The sequence below is a fragment of the Pan paniscus genome, chromosome 1 (assembly GCF_029289425.2).
Source record: "Pan paniscus chromosome 1, NHGRI_mPanPan1-v2.0_pri, whole genome shotgun sequence".
NCBI lineage: Eukaryota > Metazoa > Chordata > Mammalia > Primates > Hominidae > Pan > Pan paniscus.
In genome coordinates this window covers 138,991,815-139,014,275 of record NC_073249.2, presented here as the reverse complement: position 1 = coordinate 139,014,275, position 22,461 = coordinate 138,991,815, and the positions used below count along the sequence as shown (strand labels likewise).

General features: G+C 38.8%; 1 long non-coding RNA gene across 1 annotated transcript in view; it reads right to left on the bottom strand.

Annotated features, from left to right (window-relative positions):
• Positions 1–22,461, bottom strand: part of LOC103784402 (uncharacterized) — an 837,516-nt gene that overhangs the window by 270,837 nt on the left and 544,218 nt on the right. Inside the window, exon 5 of the long non-coding RNA XR_010110850.1 lies at positions 8,405–8,508. This is a non-coding gene — a long non-coding RNA (uncharacterized LOC103784402). The remainder of the gene's footprint in view (positions 1–8,404; positions 8,509–22,461) is intronic.

Sequence of the window (22,461 nt, the reverse complement as noted above, 5' to 3'; positions counted from 1 at the left end):
AAATTAATGTGTTTGGATAGGGTAGGAGCAAACAAATGAAAATGAAGGAAAGCTATGCAATTGGAATCCAGGCATGATGTGGACAAGCTCTGCTGGGCACCAGCATTTGGTTCATGTTTGAAAAAATTACATTAGAACACTTAAAAGCAACATCTTGCTTAGAGGATTCTCCTTTTCAAGAGAAAAATTGAAGTTGGCAAAGCTCAGATAACAATATATACTAGTATTATTGATGGCCAAAAATAAGAGGAAAGGAAATTACACCACTGATTTATTCCAATGCATTTAAACTTTCTGGACAGTTTCCACATGTTAAAAAGGACATTGGTGAGCATCTACAGGTATCTTATTAAGCATTGTGCTGCCTCTCAATATAGTTATTTACAGAAAGACTGGCCTTTAAAAATATATTTTGCCTATGGGGAAAATTGAGACTGGACCTACATGATGCCAATGGGACTTAATAGAAAATTAAAACTCAGGGCCTCAATTGTTGGAAAAGATATTTTATATCATACATGTATGTATTTTCGAAATAAGTTGCTTCCTTGTCTTAGAGTCTTGTGGGTACAGGCTTGGCTCCCACTGTAGACTAACCAGGTGATGAAAATGAGAACTCCCAACTCTGAGTTACCCGTCCATTACTCAGCCTGCTAGGCCACCCTGCCTCTCCCCAGCAACTCTCCCTATCTATTATATACATATATACAATTTAGACTAAGCATGCTGGGTGGCTTAACTAATGATTGCAGACCACTTTGGAAATAGAAAATACCCTGTGTGCACAGAATTAGTAATGATTAGATAATAGACTGTCCTAAATTTTACATTTAATTCAAACAAACCTTTTCTTGATGAAAGTTTTGCTATTAAACAAAAGACTTTTTTTATACTAGAGGTTTTCACGGTATTTTCATTTGAGTTGAATTTCTGTTCTTCAGACCCATATTTCTGCCAATTTCTATCTCTTGTGCTTTCTCTGGCACAACTGAAAGAACAAAGTTAATAACAGAGAAAGGACAAGCTTTAAAAAGTGCTGCATTTATCGTCGGTTGTAATTCTGCTATTAAATGGTCTTGGCATTTGGGAAATTCTTCTCAATCTTGCTTTTTTTCTTAGAGGTAAAAAATGGAAAACATGGAATTTATACTAAAAATAATCCTCTATCTTCTGCGTTCTCAGTCTTTACCTCTTTGCATTCAGTGTGTGACCTCCTACCTCTGTAAGATAGTGTGCAAGATGAGTACCAAGCCTTTGCTTCCCCTTAACTTTTCTAGAAGTAACACACATGCACGTCCTCACACACACACACATACACTCACAATTTGTGTAGAATTATTTTTCACTCTGATTTCTGCCTGTGGAACAGATTGAAGATTTTACCATCCAAAACCCACAAAGAGAAAACTCCTACTGTGGTCTTCAGAATTTCCATTCAGCTGATTTGCCTGCCAAGTCCAGTGACCAGTACCGCCGCTCCTGATGGTGGGGAGCATATGGTACTGCTGTGAATAGTTTTGCTCTCACTGCTGTGAAATCCCACGCCTTCCTACAGAATGTGTTTGGAGGAGCAAATGGTAAGTGTCGCTATTCAGCATAGCTCTGTCTCTGCCTATGGAACCCAGTCTTTTAAACAACAAAATGAAGATAACTGCAAGTCTTCACAGGCCCTGGTTTAGTGTTAGGCTTCAGGGTTAATGGTCACCTGTTAACTGCTTCTTCTTCCCAGGAGAGAGGATTATCTTTTACACATCCTGGATTTACCAGGATGCATAATGGTAAACCAACCATCCATCATTTTTGTTTGTTTCAATCCTCCTCTTCCTCTTTCTTCTCCTCCTTCTAAAAAAATCATCTTAAAGTGGGACACAATTTCTAAGTTAAATTGGGGCTCTGAAAAGAGCACTAGACTTGGAGTTAGGAAGTCTGGAATATCAGACACTAACTAGCCTTGTAACCTTGGGCAAATTTATTCTGTGCCTCTTCTGTGAAACAGATGGTGCAGGCCCTGAACGTCCCTTCCAGTTCCAAGATTATATGTGTTTGTGTAGTCCAACTCCACCCCACTCCCAACCTCATCTCCCAGAAAGTCTTTCTCTACCATTCAAAATAAATTGTTATTTTTCATTTTATAATGCAGCTTTCAAGAACTTATGGGGTGGCTTGCTTCTGGGTTTGTTCATCTCCACTGTCAAGTGGTTCTTCTGTGTGTTTAGCAAAACCCTGTCCCACTGTGGTGTAAGGCTGTTTTTTTTTTCCTCCTCTGGTTTTTGTGAAAACAGAGAACAATCCTTTGGAATTTGCTTATAGTAATAGTTTTTCTTGTTTGTACTGTTACTTAAGTTGCTCTTTTATGTTGTGGCACTTAGATGTGTCTTCTAATATTCTTATTGTCTCTTCTCCCCTGTTTTGCCAACGCATACATGTGCTGGGTGAGAGGCTGGGGTGGGGCCATTTGGGGGCCTAAGTTTGATATAATGTGTGCCACATCGGCTGGTGTGCAACTGAAGGGAGGAGGGAGCAGGCGTTCCTCTGCTGCTGAAGAGGGCTGTGGAAACTTAAGTCATAGACATGCTTCAGTGAGAGGATGAGGATTTGCCCAGATGGGAAGCTTCAAGTGCAGAGGCACTTGTACATCTACTTATCTTGAGTCTCAATGATGCTGTTTATGAGTGAGCTATTCAAATGCAGGAAGAAACCCACGGAGAAGGAGAAATAACAGGTCGGAGTGATTATGTACAGAAGGATAGGCTCTAGTAGGAGTCCAGTGGGAAAGAAGGAAGGGAATACAATTAAGAATGATTAATGGCAGATCTCTAATGATTTCACTGGATCCAAAGGAACAGGGCAATACTGAGTAAGAAACACTTGATATACGAAAAAAGCGTGAGTGCGAAGGAAAATACATCATTCTACAGATGTTGACGGACTCTGACGGTGGGAAAGAGTCCCTCAAGATTGAATTGGAGTAGAAGCTGACCCTCCCACTTGCCCAGAGATCCCCTAGCTGGTATGGCATCTTTTCCTGGTCTTTCTGGGAAATTGCCTTCATCTGTGTTTTAGCGGGGTGTGATAGAATAACTGTGTCCATAAGATGGGGGTGAATGCACAAAAACAGGCTTCAACTTTTAGAAAGATTTAATTTAGGGACACACAGGCACCTCTCCTCCTAAATGTGCCCTTAATGGTACTGTAAAGGATGTGCAGGTATGCAGTGTATGTGCAGTTTCTATGTGTGTGTGCACGTGTTGTTGAGTGTCTAAGATTAAGAAAATAGATTTTGTGAAACCCCATCTCTACTAAAAGTACAAAAGATTAGCCAGGGGTGGTGGCATGCACCTGTTGTCCCAGCTGCTCGGGAGGCTGAGGTAGGAGAGTTGCTTGAACCCGGGAGGCGGAGATTGGAGTGAGCAGAGATCACACCACTGCACTCCAGCCTGGGTGATAGAGTGAGACTCTGTCTCAAAAAAAAAAAAAAAAAAAAAAAAAGAAAGTAGATTTTTAATTGCACGAGACCTAACATCACTCTCCCTCTGATCCACTCCCCACCACATCCCACCTCTTCTACATCAAGTTTAGAATTGCTAGAATGCTTAAGGCTACCCATAATAGGTTAATAATAATCTATTGAGAGGTTCTTCATATGTGCCCACATCATGCTGAGCTCATTACATGCATTTTCATATCTAATCCTCCCAGTAATATATGAGATACTCACAAACGTTTATACAGTGCTTATTAAAGAGCAGACAATATTCTGTTTTGTATATATGTATATAAGTTTAATTAGGTACTATTATTATAGTTTTTTATATATAAGGAAACTGAGGCACAAAGAAATTAATAAGCCATCCATAGTTAAAGAGCTAGTGAATGACAGAGTAAGGATTCAAAATCCATGTCTGATTTATCTCGTTGGACTGCAAGTTCCATGAAAGTAGCAATTACATATGGTTTTGCAAACCATCATACCCTCAATGCCTGGAACACAGTAAACACTCAAACATATTGTTTGAATGATTAAACACAGAGCCTAAAGCATTATCCTCCATGCAGTACTAAGTCTCTGAATAAGCTTTCTCCAAAATCAAGAGAAACATAACTACATAAGCAATAGAAGTAGGGGAGACAGTCTAATTCAATCATCATTCATTCAACAACTATTTCTTGAGCACCTGCTACGTGCCAGGCCCTGGCCTGGATGGTGCTTTTTTTTTTTTTTTTTTTTTTCTCCCCGAAAAGGAAACACTAAGTGATTTGCCCCAACACCTTCCATACCCAGCCAGGTTTGCCTCCAAATTTCTTCCACACCCTCCTCTGTCTCCCAGGGCTAATACAATGAGCCCAGCAACATGGAGAGGGCGGTTCTCGTTCCATGCAGGCAGCTCTAAGCCACGTTTTACTTGCTTTCCATTAGTCTTAAGCCTTTAGGACCCACTGGGGATAATGATTCAGTGCTGGGGAGAGCATGAAGGCTGCATGAAGCAGATCTCAGAGGGAGGGTCTGAAAATTGGAGGCATTTTATTGTTTTCTTCTTTTTAACTCTGAAAACTTTCCAAAAGGAGAGATCTATTTAAATGGTTTACAAAATCCATCTTAAGGTCAGCTCTAATTCAGGTGGGGCCTGGCAGCTGTATGATTTCAGAGTTGTTACATAGCTGCCAAACCTAGCTAGATGCCCACCTTGAGCAGCAGTGAGACTCCAGCTGCCTACACAACTCCTGCAGCCTCCAAGACCAATTTGGCCTCTGTGAAATGTAGAATGTGATCAGGGCCAAAGAGAAAAACCTGTCCTATATTTTGGTAGAAATAGATTGATGCAGGACTTCAGAACTTTATTTTTGGTAAATTTTAGAAAACAAAGACACCCACTGTGACACATAGTAGGCATGCATATGACCTTCTATTTCTCTTCATTTCTACAATCAGGATACGATTTCAGCAATAGAACACTTGATCATCACAGTGCTTGGCATATAGTAAGTACTCAGTAAATGTATGACCAATGACAAAAATATGTATAAAATAATGAGGAAAATGAGGAATTGGGAGATCCAGGTTCTAGTCACTAGTTTTTTTTATTAATTAGTAAGATAAAAATATGAAAAATCATCTCTCTGAGGCTCTGTTGTCTCATCTACAAAATAAGGACATTAGATGAGATTTTAAAAATTTCTCCTTGTTCTTAAATTTTACAATTGAAATTTTGAAGAGTCATCATTACATAGTAGAAAGAACAGAAGCTGAAGCCCAGAGTCCCCAGATAGGATTTAACTCTAGATTCAGCCACTGATCAGCCATGAAAGCTTCAACATGTTACTCAACATTGCTGAGCCTCCATTTCTTCATCTGCATAATTGAGATGTTGAAATATATTTTGTAGGCTTGCAGGAAGATAATGAGGTAAAAATTCAATGCCTGGAATACAGAAGGCTTTAAATACATGATAATTAAAAAATAAAAACCCACTGAATTTAGACTCCATTCTTCTTTGTAGTAAATGCCACAGCCGTTTAGGGTAGATTACCCTAAGAGCCCCTCTTCTTCCCCACTCCCCGCATTTATGCTGTTTGCCCTGTAACTCTGCAGTGCCCCATCCAGCCTGACTCTGGCTTTGGCTAAATGATGTACTTTGGTCAGTACAGTGTCAGCAAATGTGATGCAAGCAGATGTTTGAAAAATGACTGGGTGATTGGACTCAATCTTTGGTGACTCTGCCATCACTAAAAGAAGGATATGTCTAACTAATCCAAAAGTCCCAAGAAGAGGACAAGAGACACATGGGATAGAGCCAACACTAGCCATGATCAGTCTAGGCCAGCCAAATCCCAGTTAAGTCAACCCTCAAAAGCAAAATAGATGAATTGTTTTAAGCCACTGAATTTTGGAGCAAATTGTTATGCAGCAGCTTTATGGCAATAGCTAACTGATACACCATTGATTCATTACAGAAGATAGGAGTTGTAGATAGTTTTATTTTAAAATTCTAGTTAATTAGTAAAATTTGAAAATATATTTACTTTCCCATATTTGTTGAATCTTCAGATACACTTTTGCATGAAATTTTGGTAGAAGAAGGAAGACAAAAATTTGCTAAATTATCTTTTTGGTTCAAATGACATTTTTCATGGTTTCTGAAACATTTTAAATTGCTAAATTATGAACATTTGAAAACTTGCCATTAGGTCTGAGTATTCTAGCTTTAATTTTAGATTTAGGAATTTTTAGCAGGGAGGGACTTAACATTTGCAGTCCCAAATCTGATTACAGAGTATGTCTGTGCATTGCTCAATACCATTGTCCATTTGTGAAACCTAGGTATTCTAGGTATACAACAGTAACAGTTGTATTCAGATTAATGAGGTTTTTAAAATACAGTGTCCAAAGATGATTACTGATACAGCAACAGGACCCCCTGTTTACAAGGCTGAGCACATCTTTTAGAAAGAAAGGCTCTGGTAGAAACCAATCACCTCTGAACCAACATAATCATTTCTTAAATAGGTTAGTGTATTAATTTATAAATCGGAAGCCACATTCTTCTAGGCATTAAGACTGAAACTGGTTGGTAAGCTTATTCAGAACATGGAACAGAACAAATATGCACAACACCGGGCACATGATTGATTGATTGATTATCAGAAAATGAACATTTTGGTTGAAGAACCATGAGATAAAACCTGCTCCTCCTTACTTAAAATCCAGACCAAATGCTACTCCACCAGGAAGAATATGTCTCCTGGGACCTGTCAGACCCACTCCCAAGAATGACTCTGCCATGAGGCTGTAAGCTCCTCAAAGACATGAGACATGTTATACTCATCTTACATTTCCTGCCTGTCAAGATACCATACACATAATATACATATATACCTAATATGGGCATAATATTATTAAACAAATGAGTAATAATATTGCCCAATTCATAAATGAGGAATCTGAGAGTCAGAGAGATTAACTAAATTTGGAAATCATGCATCTAGACAAAGCTGGGAATTAAATTTGAACTCCACTCCAGGTAAAACCGCGGTTATTTTCACCATACTACACTTGAATCAGGGTTCCTGTGGCAATAAACAAATTAACACATGCAAAGTACATAGCACAGTAGTAGATGCCGAATAAATGTTGAAATAAATGTTGAAAAGGGTAAGATGTTACTTAGACCTTTCACATCTTACTTTGGTGCCAGGAATCCCACCATTGGAGATCTCTTGCTCTTCTCCTGAATGCCTTTTTTCTTAGAAGTCACTAATTTATTGTTGGTTGAGGGAGATGGAAAACAAGGCAAACATCCTAATAGAGTAATGGCTAATTTATGATATTGACAATCAATTGGATTTATATGGACATTGTTATATGGACAATATCCAGTTTAAAATAACATGGACATGCATTAAATGATGACATTTTATGTTTTCTTTGAAAGCAGCTTGGTATTTTTTTCAAACATTCGGCATATTTGCAGTATTATTGCAATACTTTCAAAACTAAAAAAAAGTAGTGATTGAGAAAACACTAGATGGAAATGTTCACAGTATTTGTCTTTAGGTGATAAGAGCTGGGATGATTTTTCACCGTCTTTCTATTTTCCTATTTCAAAAAATAAGTGAGTCTTACTTGGATACACTAAGAGGATTTCACAATGGCTTTTATGTTGCATTTTCTGTTCCCTACCTGTCTGTGGCAGATGGACCATCTACTCCCCTTTATCAATGCTTCCATATTGTGGTATTTATAGCCTTATATTGTACTTAGTTATTTCATATTGACCTCCCCTCCCACCTGACTGTGAGTTTATTAAGAGCAGGGGTTGTCGAATTCCTCCGCATATCTCCAGCACCTGGGTAGTCCACAGGCCATAGCAGGCTCATAAATCTTTGTTAAATGAATGATATTTTTCATGACTTAATTAATAATTTGCCCCATGATTTCCAAGAACGGGAGAATAGGAAAATGCTGATATTCGTATGTGTGTATTACAGCAGATTCAGAGCTTGCAAATATTGTACTATGTTTTCACATGTCTTACTTCGGTTTTGCACATTTACAAATTAGAAAATAAAACTAAAAATTAGGTTGAGCTTTTTTTCCTCCCACATCGCCTTTTCTGAGTAATGATGAATAGTGCTCAATATGTATGTTCTTCTAATATGAAATCTGCAAATTCTCTGAATAAAGGCAAAATGTATGGAAATTATATTAAACAGAATTTAAGTCTGTTTTCTTAAAATTAGAATGTATAATATTTAGTTTCATGAGCAGAACAAATAATACAATTAGTGTTTATTCTCTGACTACTCTTTTACTAAAAAGCTCAGTTAAAAAATGCACGCAACACCAAAACATAGCGCTTCCCCATCACTGTTCCAAGTTTCATATGTTAAACAAAGACAGGCCAACCTTAAACCTTTTGATAAATATGATGCTTGTGGTAACTGCAGCATTCACTTCGTATCCCATTTCTCCAAGTTCCTGTCAGCCAGATGTCACTTGCAATGCAAACACTAGAAAAATATGAAATAATAATTTCATACATCATCTATGTGTGCATGAGCCGGTCAAACATTCAATACAAATTCAAACTGCTACTACACACAGAGCAAATATCATCCAAATAATATTTAAAATGATTGAAAGGCTTTTGATTTGGAAGTGTATTCTCTTAAGCTAAGTGGTCCCCAAGACCATCTAGAAAATTCAATTGTTTCATTTTTAAAATGTTTTCTGCCCAAAATTATATCAAACCCTAATGTCTCAATAGAAACACATGGGATTGGATTGCTGACTGGGCGCCTGATGTCAAAGAAAAAATCTAATTTCACAATGGCATTTCCTCATACTGTCTCACCAAAATACAAAATTGATAAAATTTTAATGGATAATTTTCAGAAGCAGAATGTTAACCATTGGGAAAATATGAAGGGAAACTTAGCATTATAGTATAGGAGAAGCAAAGTGAAGGAATAAATTGACTATAAATACAGATAAACAATGCTACATAAAAAAGTTCTTAAAAGCTTTTCTTATCGAAAACAGAATTTCGACTTTAAAAAGGCCCTTACTATAATAGCAATATATATATATATATATATATATATATGCTTTTTTGTTTCCGTGTCCATTTCTAAGTTTCTTTCCCCTGATCTTTTCTATTTTGTAAAATGATATGGGGAAAGGGAATCATACTGTAAGCTATACCATTAGATATACATTTGCACAGTGTTGATTTCTATTTTTGATGTTAGCTACAAAAGTGGGCATGTATACCCCTAGCTTCAATTAAGAGATAAGACAGAATGGTACTACATTCAGGCCTGCTTCTTTGCACTGAGGTTCTGCATTTCCTCTTTCCCCTTGCTGTTTAGTGTGAATTTCCCTGCCTGTATGGAGGGAAGGAGTCCAGTTCCTTTGCACCCACCCGCCCCCTTCTTTTTAAGGAGAGAGCTCAGTGCTGTACAAGAGCAGGGTTTCAGAGCAGACATTCATGTGCACAGTGTGACCTTCAGCATGTACCTTAACATCTTTGAGCCTCAGTGTTCCCATCCGTGAGATGGAAATAATAATTCCTACCTTATTGTATTCTTGTGATATTTGGGAATAATGCTCATGAATCACAGCTGATACAATGCTTGACACAAATGAGCTACTCAAATATTACTTTATGATGATACTATTTTATTTTTTGAGCTTCTCATACTTGCTGCCTTGGATTCTGCCTTCTTTTTAAGCTTTCCTGATCAATTTCATCACACAAGATGGCAGCTATGGGCAGTGAGGGAAGGAAGGGGCAATCTCCTCACTAGACAGCCGTGCCAAGGTCACCCTGGTCATCCATGAGGTAAGCCATGTGACAGCCAAACCACTGCAGGACCCTAAAAGTCACTATGTGACCTGGAGCCACAAACTCAAGGTGCTGGCGACACTCCAGAAAGGCAGATGCTGATCTCCTGCAAGAAGGGATCTTCTTCCTCAGAGACACTGAGGATGACCATCAATTTCCCTCACTTAACACCGATTCTCGCATAAGATGCTGTACAGGGGACCTCACCATTAGTTCAAAGTTTTAGAGCAGAATCAACTGTAACACAAATGTTCCTGTTTAAAAACGTGAGACCGAGTAACATGCTGAGCATTTCTTCCCTCTGTTTTCCTTTTCTTTCTCTCTCAACCATCTTATCCACTTCATTATATTTTTATGTGAGGGCTGGCCCTGGTTCCTAAATAATCTTGGCAGTATATTCTTTCTTCTCTCCAGCCCCAATACAGGATTTTGGACCAGGTAGATCATTAATAAATAGTATTTAAAATTGAACTTAGCCCTTCTACTTAAGGTGGTTTATTTAGCTGACTAAAAACTGATCCTCTTTATTAGCTAGGATGAGGGGACTTTCTGGTATAGTTGCTAATGTGTAGGATTTAGAGACAAACAGAACTAGACTGTTATCCTAACTCTGACATTAGTTAACATCTTGGAACATATTGTACGGAACACATTTACACTAAAAAATTATTTATTGTTTATCTGAAGTTCACATTTAACTAGACACCCTATATTTTTATTTGCTAAGTATGGCAACCCTAATTATAAAGACTAAATGAAAAAATATACTGTAAAGCTACCAGCTTCATTCCCAGTAGGTAGTAGGATTCACTGAGTATTCTCATTTCCTTCTTCCCTTGTTGGGTTGTTGTGAGATTAAATGCCTGTTACATAGTACTAATTCAATAAATTTTAGTTTGCCTTTCCTCTCAAGGTTCAGCCTCAGAAGAATCTGTGCTCTGTGCCTAACAGTGGAGAAAAAGCCTCAACCGCTTGTGACATTTATCTCTAGGCTTTACTCCTCATCTCTACTCCCCAGGGCCTGTTTGTAGCATGCAACAGAGAGCGTGGAGTGGCCTAGTTAAAAGGACAAAGTAGACGGGACAGAGCTGTTAATACCGGTCCCCCTCAACTTAAGGCAACTTTATCTTTGAAAATCTGAACTTACTCTGGAAGCAGATGTCTGAAGGAGTGATTATTCCCGTGATTTTATAAAATGTTCCGTTACAAAAATTCTTTAAATTGTGAGCTCTCTAAAGAGTTCCAAAACAAAGTTTTAAAAAGGATTTCATTTACAAAAACATAGACGTAAGATAACCTGTTCAGCAATAAATCTGTTACCTAAAGAGTTTGATAAAGGCGTTACTAACAGCTCTATAAAACTTGCTTCCAGAGGCACCACTCAGCCCCCAGGTCAGCTTTTCCGGACACTGTTATTCATCTGGCTAGAAAGGCTTTCAGCTGTGACTATTGCCAAATGCCCTCCTGGGGTGGTGGCCAGGCATGAACTTGGCTGCCCACAAAAGATACAAGCAAGGGTTTTAAGGACATGTTTTCTTTCTTTCTTTTTTTTTTTTTTTCTTACAAGTTAAGTGTTGTTGCTCTCTGAGAAGCCTGAGATAGTGCATAGGATATGATTCAACGGAAAGTTTTTGTATGAGAAAATGGCTCTTTCAAAGTGGGCTATCTGAGGATCAGCACATTTGGAGTCTGTCTGACCCACATTTCCAAAGCTACAGCTGGCTCCACTGGACTGGGGCATGTGACAAGCATCCTGGGAGAAGCTGTCCAACGTTGGGAAGGGAACACTTCCAAGTCTGGAGAATAGTTAGGGCTAAAACCTATGAATGTCTCTAGATTACACACTGGGTCTTTCCAGGGGAATGAAGGCTTTGGCTGACAGCAGAAAGCAGGTACTGTCCACTTTCTTAGGCTCACATTCTCATGTAAACAGGCCAGGCGGCCACATACTCTGCACCAGCTGCAGCTTCTGGGTGGTCCTGCTAGGAAGTTCCAAGTGGATTGCAGTGCAGTCATGTAGCTGGTGGTCACACAGCTAGAATAAGCATCTGTGGGAGACAGCAAAGGCATGTAGGCTCTCCACTCTCCAGTCTCGGGTGGAAAATCAAAGTAAAATCTGACTTCCCCGAGAAGTCTGTTCTCCAAAATTAAAAAATAAAATGGAACAAGACAAAATCATAGAGTCAAAGAGTGGGTGGATTTTTCTGGCAGGCAATTCCTGATGTAAAGATTATTCAGTTCTGCTTCCCCGTTCCTCTTGGGAATATGGAAGTAGAGCCTTTGTAAATGCATGTTAATTTATCAGTGTTATTGCATACTAAGCTATGAATGACATTATGACACTTTTCAGCATCTCTCCTTAGGAAGGCATAACAAGGGTATTGCTGAGTTGGAATTCCCCCTCCACTACTTATTACCTGTTTGACAAGTTACTTAACCTCTCTGTGCCTGTTTTGTTATCTGAAAGTGAGAAATACTAGTAACTCCTTAAAAGGGTCGTTGTGAGAATATAAATGAATTAATATATATAAAAGTTTAGAACACTGTCTGGCATAGAGAGAGCCCTAAGCAAGGATTAACTGTAATTAATATAATGAAAATGACATTAATGTTATGGACTATATTTGTATTGTGCTTTGTAGTTATAAAGCACTTCCACTTCTTTTTGGTGAATCTGTAGTTAAGATGAAGTGGAGTAAGACTGAAGAATCTCTATTTTTCTTAATGAGGTAAGCGAGAAATAGGAGTAATCATACTATATGAGATTATCCCAGGTAGAAAGGGTGATGTATGTAACTCAAGAGTAGAAGAGGGAAATTCCATAAAGGAGATACTGAGGTGGTTGCTGGGTTGGAATTGAGAACCCAGGTAGAAGAGTAGTAGAATACAAGCAGTGTTCAGGGCTGTGGACAGCAAGGGGAATGGAAATGGATAGAAATCCAAAGAAATGTTTATAAGGAGTTTACAAATAAAAATCAGGAGTCTTAATATGGTTCAGCAGACAGCTAAGGTCTTAAAGGAGTATTTTGCAAATTGAAAACACTTAGTTTTCCTGGTTCTACATTTTACCCCAAAGTCAATTACAGATGAAGGTCTAAGAGCTGAATATATTAAAAATTAGAGAACATAGAGTAACAAGAAGAGAAGAAAATTGAGAATTCATCAAACATTTGGGATAGGTTTAACTTTCTAAAATTAGAATCAATAGAAGAAAATTGATACATGGTGGCATTGAACAAGTACTTTTGAGTATTCACACTTCCGTTTTGATACCCATAGACCAAATCAGGGCAACCCATTTCAGGTCACAAAGATATTACTTCCTACAGAGGATCTTGGCTTCTCAAGGTTCCATCTTTCCATCAAGACCATTAGGTAGTGCTTTATAATCTGTGGGGCCCAGTGCAAAGTGAAAATTTGGAGGCCTTTTTCGAAATGCAGGAAACAAGTGCTATTAAATGTACTAAATTATAAAAGGCTTTCCCGTCTTCTATGGTCTCTCTTCTGAATTGTCATGATTTCTTTTTTATTTTCTGTTTAATGTCATTCTAAGTAAGAAAATAAACAAATGCAAAACAAACGCAAAATATTTCACATGTATATTCTATTAACACTCTACTTTTGGCTTACTAGTGAATAAGGATAGACTAAAAGGAAAAGGAACTATGGATTGGCCTATCATCTCCTTTCATTCCACGTCGTCGTTTCCAGCATAAGTGATTGATTAATGCACAGAATTGACATGGGTAGAAAGGATCCGATAGAGTTCCTTAATTGTTTGTGTTTCTTAGAACTCCATGCCTTCTTTCTGTGGTCTGTTTTTGAAGCTAACCAGAATTCTCCTGGAATGAAAAGCATGGCCTCTAGAGGGTGTCAGTGCCCCCCTACCCCACCCCTTCCTCCCCAAATTACTGTCATAGATACAACACACTTAACTCTGTACTTGCTTTGAATCTCCCTTAACTCCCACATCTTGTAGGTCCACCAGAACTGTAGGCTCACAGGGCATTGTGAATACTACATGCAAATAGGGCGGCAAGGAGAGATTGACACGCATGTTGTACGTATCTTCTCTGCTCATGCGCATGCCCCCTTTGGACTTTGCTTATAAAACACAAATTCAAAGATTAAATTATTAAGAATCTCAAAATGACAAGAGCAGAGAATTAAAACAAGATTAAATTTCCTTGAGACTACACAGGTCTCATATTCATGAAGCTGGCTGTGATCCCCAGTAAAGTTCCATTTTGACTGTCTCAGTTGCAGTCATTGTACTCTCTTTGAAACACTTTTAGTACTTATTGTCCAAACAACTGTTTTATGATAGTTTCTATCTTTTAAGCCTATAGTGTTCTCTTTGGACTCATCCAAATCTCCTGGAAAGGAACAGCTCTTTTACAGCATTTTGCATCTTTTATAACACTTTGCATCTTCAGTGGATTGTAGAGGGTCCTGTGCATACAGCAGGTGCTTATTGTGATTATGGATGATACTGAGCACCCCAGGGGCATGATCTGAGTCATGGAACCCCTGAAACTATAAGTTAGTAATATTTGTTAGTCTCCTCCTACTTGCTAAATCCCTCTTTATCAACTAACAAGGGGGTAAAGTACCCTGTCTATTACTTGTGAAATTCCTTTTTAACCTTTCATATATTAAAGTGTTGCCAAAATCCACTTTTTTTGTATGAGTAAAGCTTCTGGCTCTTGCCTAGTAGTCCCTAGACACTAGCAGAGGGCATGGTGACAGGAGAGCTGGGAGTGTGCACGTCACCATACTGTCTCAGTCAAAATTGAAGGATGTATCTACCATTTCCAAGTATGCTTACCATGGAGCAGCAGCACAGGCATCCATAGCCAGGGATCCTGGACACTGAAATCTTTGTGTGTATGGTATGCAAATTCTATATATACAAACACTTAGTCTTCACTGGAGATTAGAGAGATGGCAAAGTGACTTTAGAGCATACAGACATGGGCCAGCTCACAGTGGTGAAAATAAGACATTCTAAATTGAGGCAAAAATGTGTGAGGCAAAATGTGTAGCACATTACCTACTCTCCCCTCTCCAAACCTGGGGACTGTGGCAAGCCCTACAGTAATGGAGTAGGATGGTACTGGGGAAAGACTCTGTGGGTATAAGTTGATTGTATTTCTGATAGTTGCCCAGAGTGGCCCCCAAAAGTGGAGAGTCCAGAAGGTTTGCAGGTCTCATTCTAGGACCTGGAATCTATGTAGCGATAAGGATAAGAGCTAGGGAAGCCAAAATGTCTACCTAGACCAAGGATCTGAGAACAGGGACAGACATAGGAAACCAAACCAAGGAGGTTATATAAATGCAGGCCTACTCTAGACTGGAAGAGATAGCAAATGGAATGACACAGGAGCAGATAGCTTAGGACAACTATCAGTGAGTAAGTAGTGGTTCAGTTGAACTTAAAGGCACAGAATCTGATCACCTAGACACATGATCAAGGATAAATCAGTGTGATCACTGTCATTTTGCTGAGACAGCACACCTCATGAGATAGGCAGTGTTTAAAAAAAGGGTGGGAGAAAGTCAGGGAATGCTATGCCTGTACTTACGTCCCAGTGAGTATAAGAGGAGGAGAGCCAGAGTTTTTCAGGGAGGATGTAAAAATATGTTCAGTGAAGGAAAGTCGAGTGTATCTGGAAAAAGAAAAAGGAAGGAATGATGGAAAGAAGAAAGAAGGAAAGTGATTATATTTGTGAAAGCTCCTTGCTTTGCACAAAGCCTGATGCATAGTAGTGATGTTATTTGAAGTAAGCTGAAGATTAGAGAAATTAGAAAGGAAGAAAATAAGCTATAAGCTGTGATTTAGTTTGGATGGGTATAATTTTTCTCTTCAACCCTGGCTTCTAAAAATGTCATAATTTACCCCATGATGAGAAACTTAAAAGATAAACACTTAATTGAAATAGGCTGACACGTCTCCTAAGGGTACTCATCTTAAGACTAGGAAGAAGAGAAAGAAGGAAAGATGGAGAATAAAGGAGAAGAAAATTGATAGCTCACTAATCTATTTCCAATCAAAAACAGCTTGAGTTGCTCAGAGGGGAGCCTCTGTGGTGTGGTTGCCAAACAAAACATAGAGAAGTTGACTTGCTATGATCCACAGAGAGACGGCTAGTTCTGAAAGGCCGGCTCACAAAGGCAAGAAAGATCTTCTTAATAAAGCCTCTCCAAGGGGCCATGGTTTCTGTGTTCATCAAGAATCCCTGAAATCCTAGAAATTTGGAGGTAGTCAGAATTGATTTAATCCTTTTTACTATAAATCTCATTTCTGAAAATGATTAACAGAGGCAGAGACATAAATGGTAAAGTCTCGATCAGGGGAAATGCTGTCAGCGTATCATCTAGATAGATTAGAAAATGAACGCTCAGGTTTCTGTGAAGGAAGACTAATGACATTAAGTCAAGATGAAATAGAAAGGAGCATTGCACAGCCTCCAAAATCATAAACCATGAGCTCGCCGTGACAGAAGACCCTCAGCCATGTTCTGAACTGGAAAATCATCAGGAGTTCAGTCTGAGAGTATTTTATTAGGCCTCATTTGGAGCCCCTGGCTTTTTGGGGTGTGTCTTGAAGTTCTTGGAATTGCTTTGCAAAGGTTCTGACATTTGTATAAAAGTCAGATCCTTCTGCCTACAACTTTCAGTGTAATCAATTGCACACTCAGAAAAAAAAAATGAGGGTTTGACTCACTAAAACAATAAATAAACATTTAAGATACTTCTACACTGTGCAACCATCTGATTTTCAAAGTGTCACAATTCTGATGCCTTTCAGAAATTAGACAGAGCTATTGCCCTGAAATCAGTGGTGGCTGAGACCAACGTCCTTTGTTTAAGTTAAGATCAAATCATGAAGCAAGTATATAAATTTCTGCCAAATAAAGCTAAAGCAGACATTCTGCTCTGTTTAGTAGAGAGAACAATCCTGTACATCTGCTTCACATGTGGTGTATCACTTGATTACTTAAACTGTGTCTCCGTTGGAACCACAGCTAAATATCTGTTTGCTGGAGTTTCTCTGCGATTTGATAAAATAAATCTATGCTGTTCTCATACAGTCTTTTTAAGTTGTCCCACCTTCCTTCAGGGAAACACAATGACCAATTGGAAATGACTGTGATCATCTAAACAGTGGGAGGCCCTGCAAACTAACTGCAAGTCGTTCTTATGCAGGGAGCATTGGAATCAGTGACATTTGATGTTAAGGCACCGGCCCTATGGCTAGGCCAGAAATGGTCTCCAAGCTTCCTAACACACCACTGATTTTTATGAGAAACAGGCCTATAAACCTAAAATTCAAGGTAAATTTTTATCCAATTTCAGAGTAGAAATGGTTATGTTAAAAGTAATTTCCCAACCCCTCCTCCATCCAATTATGGCTACAACATTAGAAGATAAAAATAGACTATTCTTCATCTCAAATTTTCAAAAAGTGCAGTATTCAATAGATAGATGGGTAGTTAGGTGGGTAGGTAGATACTTACTCTTCAATTCTAATGTTTCTGACTTAAAATTTTAAGGTCATTGTCTCCCTTCTGACACCTCTTACTACATCAACATCCCATTATATCATTATAGACTCATGAAGCAATGTACTTTTACATTTTGCAGGATAATGACTCTTTTGTATTTCAGTTTTTATCATAATATAAATCTTGAATTGCAATTTGCATATCTTTTGTTTAGAAAAAGAGACCCCTATTTAAGACTTTGTCATTTTAATACATAGGCTTTAAAGTGGCTTTTTTTTTTTTAAAGAAATGCACCAAAATATTCCAATTTATTCTTCGCGTGAATCTGATTCTAACTCTGCTGCTGCATCAATAAATTAGCAAAAGTCCTGAACAATACATTTCCAACAATGATGGCTCAACGGCTTAGTCCTCTGTGCCAGTATGCTCTTTGCCTGTTAGAAGTCCAACCATAAATTTGTAATGACAGTTTGGACTAGACCATCAGACTGATATCAGACTAATGTGTATACACACACACATATATGTATATATATTGGTCTATTTTTTATGAAGAGTATACTATGTATGCATATTTATATATGTTTACATGTATATATGTATGTAGAGATATTTATTTATTTCATATGAAGAGTGCACTGTTCATCAGCCTTTTTTGCTTTCTGTCTTTTTATTTTTTCTTCCCCATGGTAAGACTATCTCCACGAAGCAGTTTGGGAAATTAGCCACTGTGGCAGAACTTGGGGTGACCTGAGAGAGCCTTTAAGAGACAAGCAAGGCACGGGGCAGCTTCTTGGCAACCTCCACACAGCATGGGGGAGGAGGCAGAGTGCTGAAGCGTCTGGCATGCCCAATGCTACCACAGTGCCTAGTATATAGAAGGTGCTTACCAAATATCTGTTAAATAAATGTATGCATGAAATAATGAAATGGGTTATAGGACTCTTCTCGCTCTCTCTCCACCTCTGTCACCAAATTATAGGGCTGATTCAGTAGCTACCACTCTCAGGGACTGCAAGATATCTGACCCTTTCCCCTGAGTGGCCCTGTAGGGGAGGAAAAATATCTCTTCTTCTACCCTTCTAGGTTCTCAGTTATAAAACAGATTAACAAAAGAAAATCATATACATTTATTCAATATAAGTTTTATGTGACACAGGAGACTTCATAGGGAAATGAAGACCAGAAGAAACAGTTAAACCCAAGTGTTTTTATAGTAAGTTTGATGAAGAGTGGAGAGTTGTGGAAAAATGTGATAGGACAAAGGATATGAGCTATGAGTAGTAAACTGAAGGAAACTTAGCAAGGCTTATTCCTTCAGGTTTCTCTTCTCCTTCCTCCATCTTCAGAGATAAGGATGTGCTTTTCATCCCAGTATAGAAAGGGTTCCTCTCACATGAAGGTCTTCTGACCTGCTTCAGGGGAAGGTCATTGATATTGTTTGGCTGTGTCCCCACCCAAATCTCATCTTGAACAGTAGCTCGCATATGGGAGGGACCTGGTGTGAAGTAATTGAATCACGGGGGCAGGTTTTCTCATGCTGTCCTCATAATAGTGAATAAGTCTCATGAGATCTGATGATTTTATAAAGGGCAGTTCCCCTGTACATGCTCTCTTGACTGCCTCCATGTAAGACACACCTTTGCTCCTCCTTCACCTTCCAGCATGATCGTGATGTGTCCTCAGCCATGTGGAACTTTGAGTCCATTAAACCTCTTTTTCTTTGTAAATTACCAAGCCTTGGGTATTTCTTCATAGCACTATGAAAACAGACTAATACAGACACAGAGTCCTTCCTGTACCCACCATTTCTCCAATTCCTTCTTACAATATTCAATATGTCAAGGTGTTATATTGTAGGCAAGCACATCCTGAACCTTGTCAGCTCAGAGCATTGCCCAGTTGCCTTTTCTCTGCTCTTACCCACTCCATCCTGGAAGACTTCCTTGGTTGGCTAAGTCCAAGGCATAAGATCATTGTGGAAAAGCTACCTTTTTGTGACAAAGAAAACTCACAACCTTAAAAAAAAAAAAAAAAAAAAAAGCTTACCTCTTTACTTTCCAATGTCCTGATGACACAATTGAACCGAGTGCTTAGTTGAGCAAGCAGCAATCAGCTGTGAAGCCTGGGTCAGTGTAGTGTGGAGCTATGAACTAGAACAAACTCTAGCCCCACAAAAATAAAATTTAAATCCCAGCTCTTCCATTTGTTAGCTATTTTAATTTCACAAGTTATTCTATTTCTCTAAGCCTCAATTTCCTCATTTGTAAAATGAGAATAGTAATATCTGCTTTACTGGGGCTATTGTGAAGATTAAATGTGACAGTGTATGTGAAAATGTTTATTTAACCTTTATTATGTTTGTTACATGTGTTTACCTCCATTTCTGCCAATGCTACCTGCTACCCTCCTTCCCCCACCACACACACCTATTATTTCAAATTATTTCTCCTTTCTTCCAGGAGAAAACAAAAAAATCCAAATGTGTCTTCAAACATGGCCAGAATGAGGTAGGTGAGCTGGAGGGAAGTAAATCAAAATAGCCCAAGCAGAAAACCAACCTGATACTTCACAGTACTGTCTCCTTCTTAGACTTTCAGCCATCCCCTGACCTTCCCGTTGGACTGGGACACCCTCCCTGGACACACCAAGAAGTCCACATTTGGCCAACCTGGCTGACAGTGAAGCTGTGGGGAGCTTTGCAACCCCCCATAAACATATGCAATTAAGCCCCTAAAAGCTCTTAGGCTTATTGCCCAGTAAACTCACAATGAATAGCAACCTTAATAAATGTTATAAATCTCACCTCAGAGCCAACAGGAAATTCAAACTTTTGCATGCGTGGGAGCCAAAGTGCTGCTGAAACAAAAGGGAGGTATGTGGACAAGGAGAACATTGTACTCCGTCCTCCTTTCCCCTGGCAGCACCAGAGCGCCCCAGGCCTGGGAAAGGCCCTTAATTGTATTTTGTGAGGCAGTTCTCTGGCCACCTCACTCCTCCCTTCCTTCACCTGCCTTAACTCTTTCCTGTCCCAGTGGCCCAAGAGCCAATCCACACATACACATCTCCTACTGACTGAAATAAGTGATGGAAATATTTGATGGGGCCAAATCATGGACAAGGTGCTTTCTTTATATCAATGTTTTAGTCTGAAACAATTTTAGAAACTTAATTAAAGCCTAAAATTGAAATTTAAACTCAGTGCCATAAAAAAGGGAAAGGAGTATCAAAGAAGAGAAACCACTGGATATTTTGATCCACACCCTGACAAAAGGGTGTTAGTTTTAATAAACAGTCACAATTTGGGGCTGTTATGAACCATAAGGCACACTCCTGGCCATGTTTCCAATTTCCTCTCCTGCCTTTACTGCCGTTATATTAAGGTCTGTGGTGAGGTAAAATGTTTATTAAAAAAGGTGAGGAGAGCAATATTCCAGATTAGATTATTTTACCTGTTCTAACTATTTGCCAGCCAGTCAGAGATCTTCACCATAGGTTTAAGAGAGGCAGCCCTCCAACCTCTGGGGTTGAGGGAGGGTGAGTCTGTGGTTACAAAGTGAATGTAGATTAGGCCATTTTAATTACTGACTGTAACTGAAAATGGAATACATTTTCCATCACAGAGGGGCAAATACGTGCATCTAGAGCCGCCTCCATGATGGAGTTAATTACACTGGGATTGAAAAACGTCTCAGGAGCAATGAGCAATGAGGATTGGGTGATAGAACAGTCTTCAGAGAAGGAGCCCTTCATTTCATGAAGGGTTAAAATGGGGGAGTCTTTGAGGTGGCTTCACATGGAAATAATTTTTTTTTTCTTCAAAGGCCCAATTCATATAGAACCCTTTGAAAATAAAATACAGAAAAATGCTCAGCATGTTGGAAATTACCTAGAACACAGCACATTCTTCACAGCAAAATCCCATTAATGCAACGTATTTCTTTGATTCTCTGGGGGCTTTCTTTAAGACAATAGGCTTCCTTACAGTGAGTCCTCAGGGACTTCCAAATCCCCTAATTGTTTCTGAATTTCTCTAAATGTGGGAGTTGCTGAAAAGTACTTTTATATATTGAATGAATTGTCTTTATTCCCCAACCTTAACCTTGTTCCCTTATACACTTTCTTTTCCTTCTTTCATGTTGGTAGATATATGATGCCTCTATTCCAAGCCAATATGATAAGTGGGCTTTTGTTAAAGAGTGTTATCAAGGTTTAGGATTTGCTACTTGACCTATGGGGTAGCCAGCTCTGTGTAATAATAAGCTGTATTATAACAGCTCTATAGAATTTATTTCAGAAACATAGGCTTTTATATACTTAACACAAGTACTGTATTGAATTATCCCACATTCAGATACACAGGGCTTCCTTACGCGAACATACCCTAGGCCAGGGTCCCAGTAGAAATATAATGCACATCACAAATGCAAACCACATCATGTAATTTTAAGTTTTCTAGTGGCCATATTAAAAAACATAAAAAGACACAGGTGAAATTAATTTTAATATGTGCTGTAACCCAACACACCAAAATATTTAACATATAGATATCACAAAACTTTACTGAGTTTTTTTTTTTTTTTTTTGTCATATAAAGTCTTTGAAGTCGTTTTGTATTTTATACTTCCAGCACATCTTAATTTGGACCAGCCACACTTCGAGTGCTCACTGGTCACTGTGGTTACCAAGTTAAGCAGTGTAGCCTGAAACTCTCAAAATCTCTAATTCTTCAGGGAGTTGAGCTGACTCCATCATTCCCTTTATTAGCTTGGGTGTATCTGTATCTCAGCACTACCATTTTCCTACCCACTGCATCTGCTTTGAAACCTCGCATGTCCTGTATGATCTGAGTAAACCCAGGTGCCTATCTTGTAACAACAGACCCTTTTGGTCTCCAGTGAGAGGAACCTGATACTTTCCAATGTTTACTCTGAGCGCATAAAGTCCTCATCTTTTAGGATGCCTGTTTTCTTCATGTGTGTTCACAGAAGTGCCAATCCACACATGGAAATTACCACAGAGAAGAGGGGCTCCTACCACAGGAGACGAAAAGAACCATCCACATTCTGTAATTGGGGTTCTGATTAAGGCACGGCACCCGTTTCCAC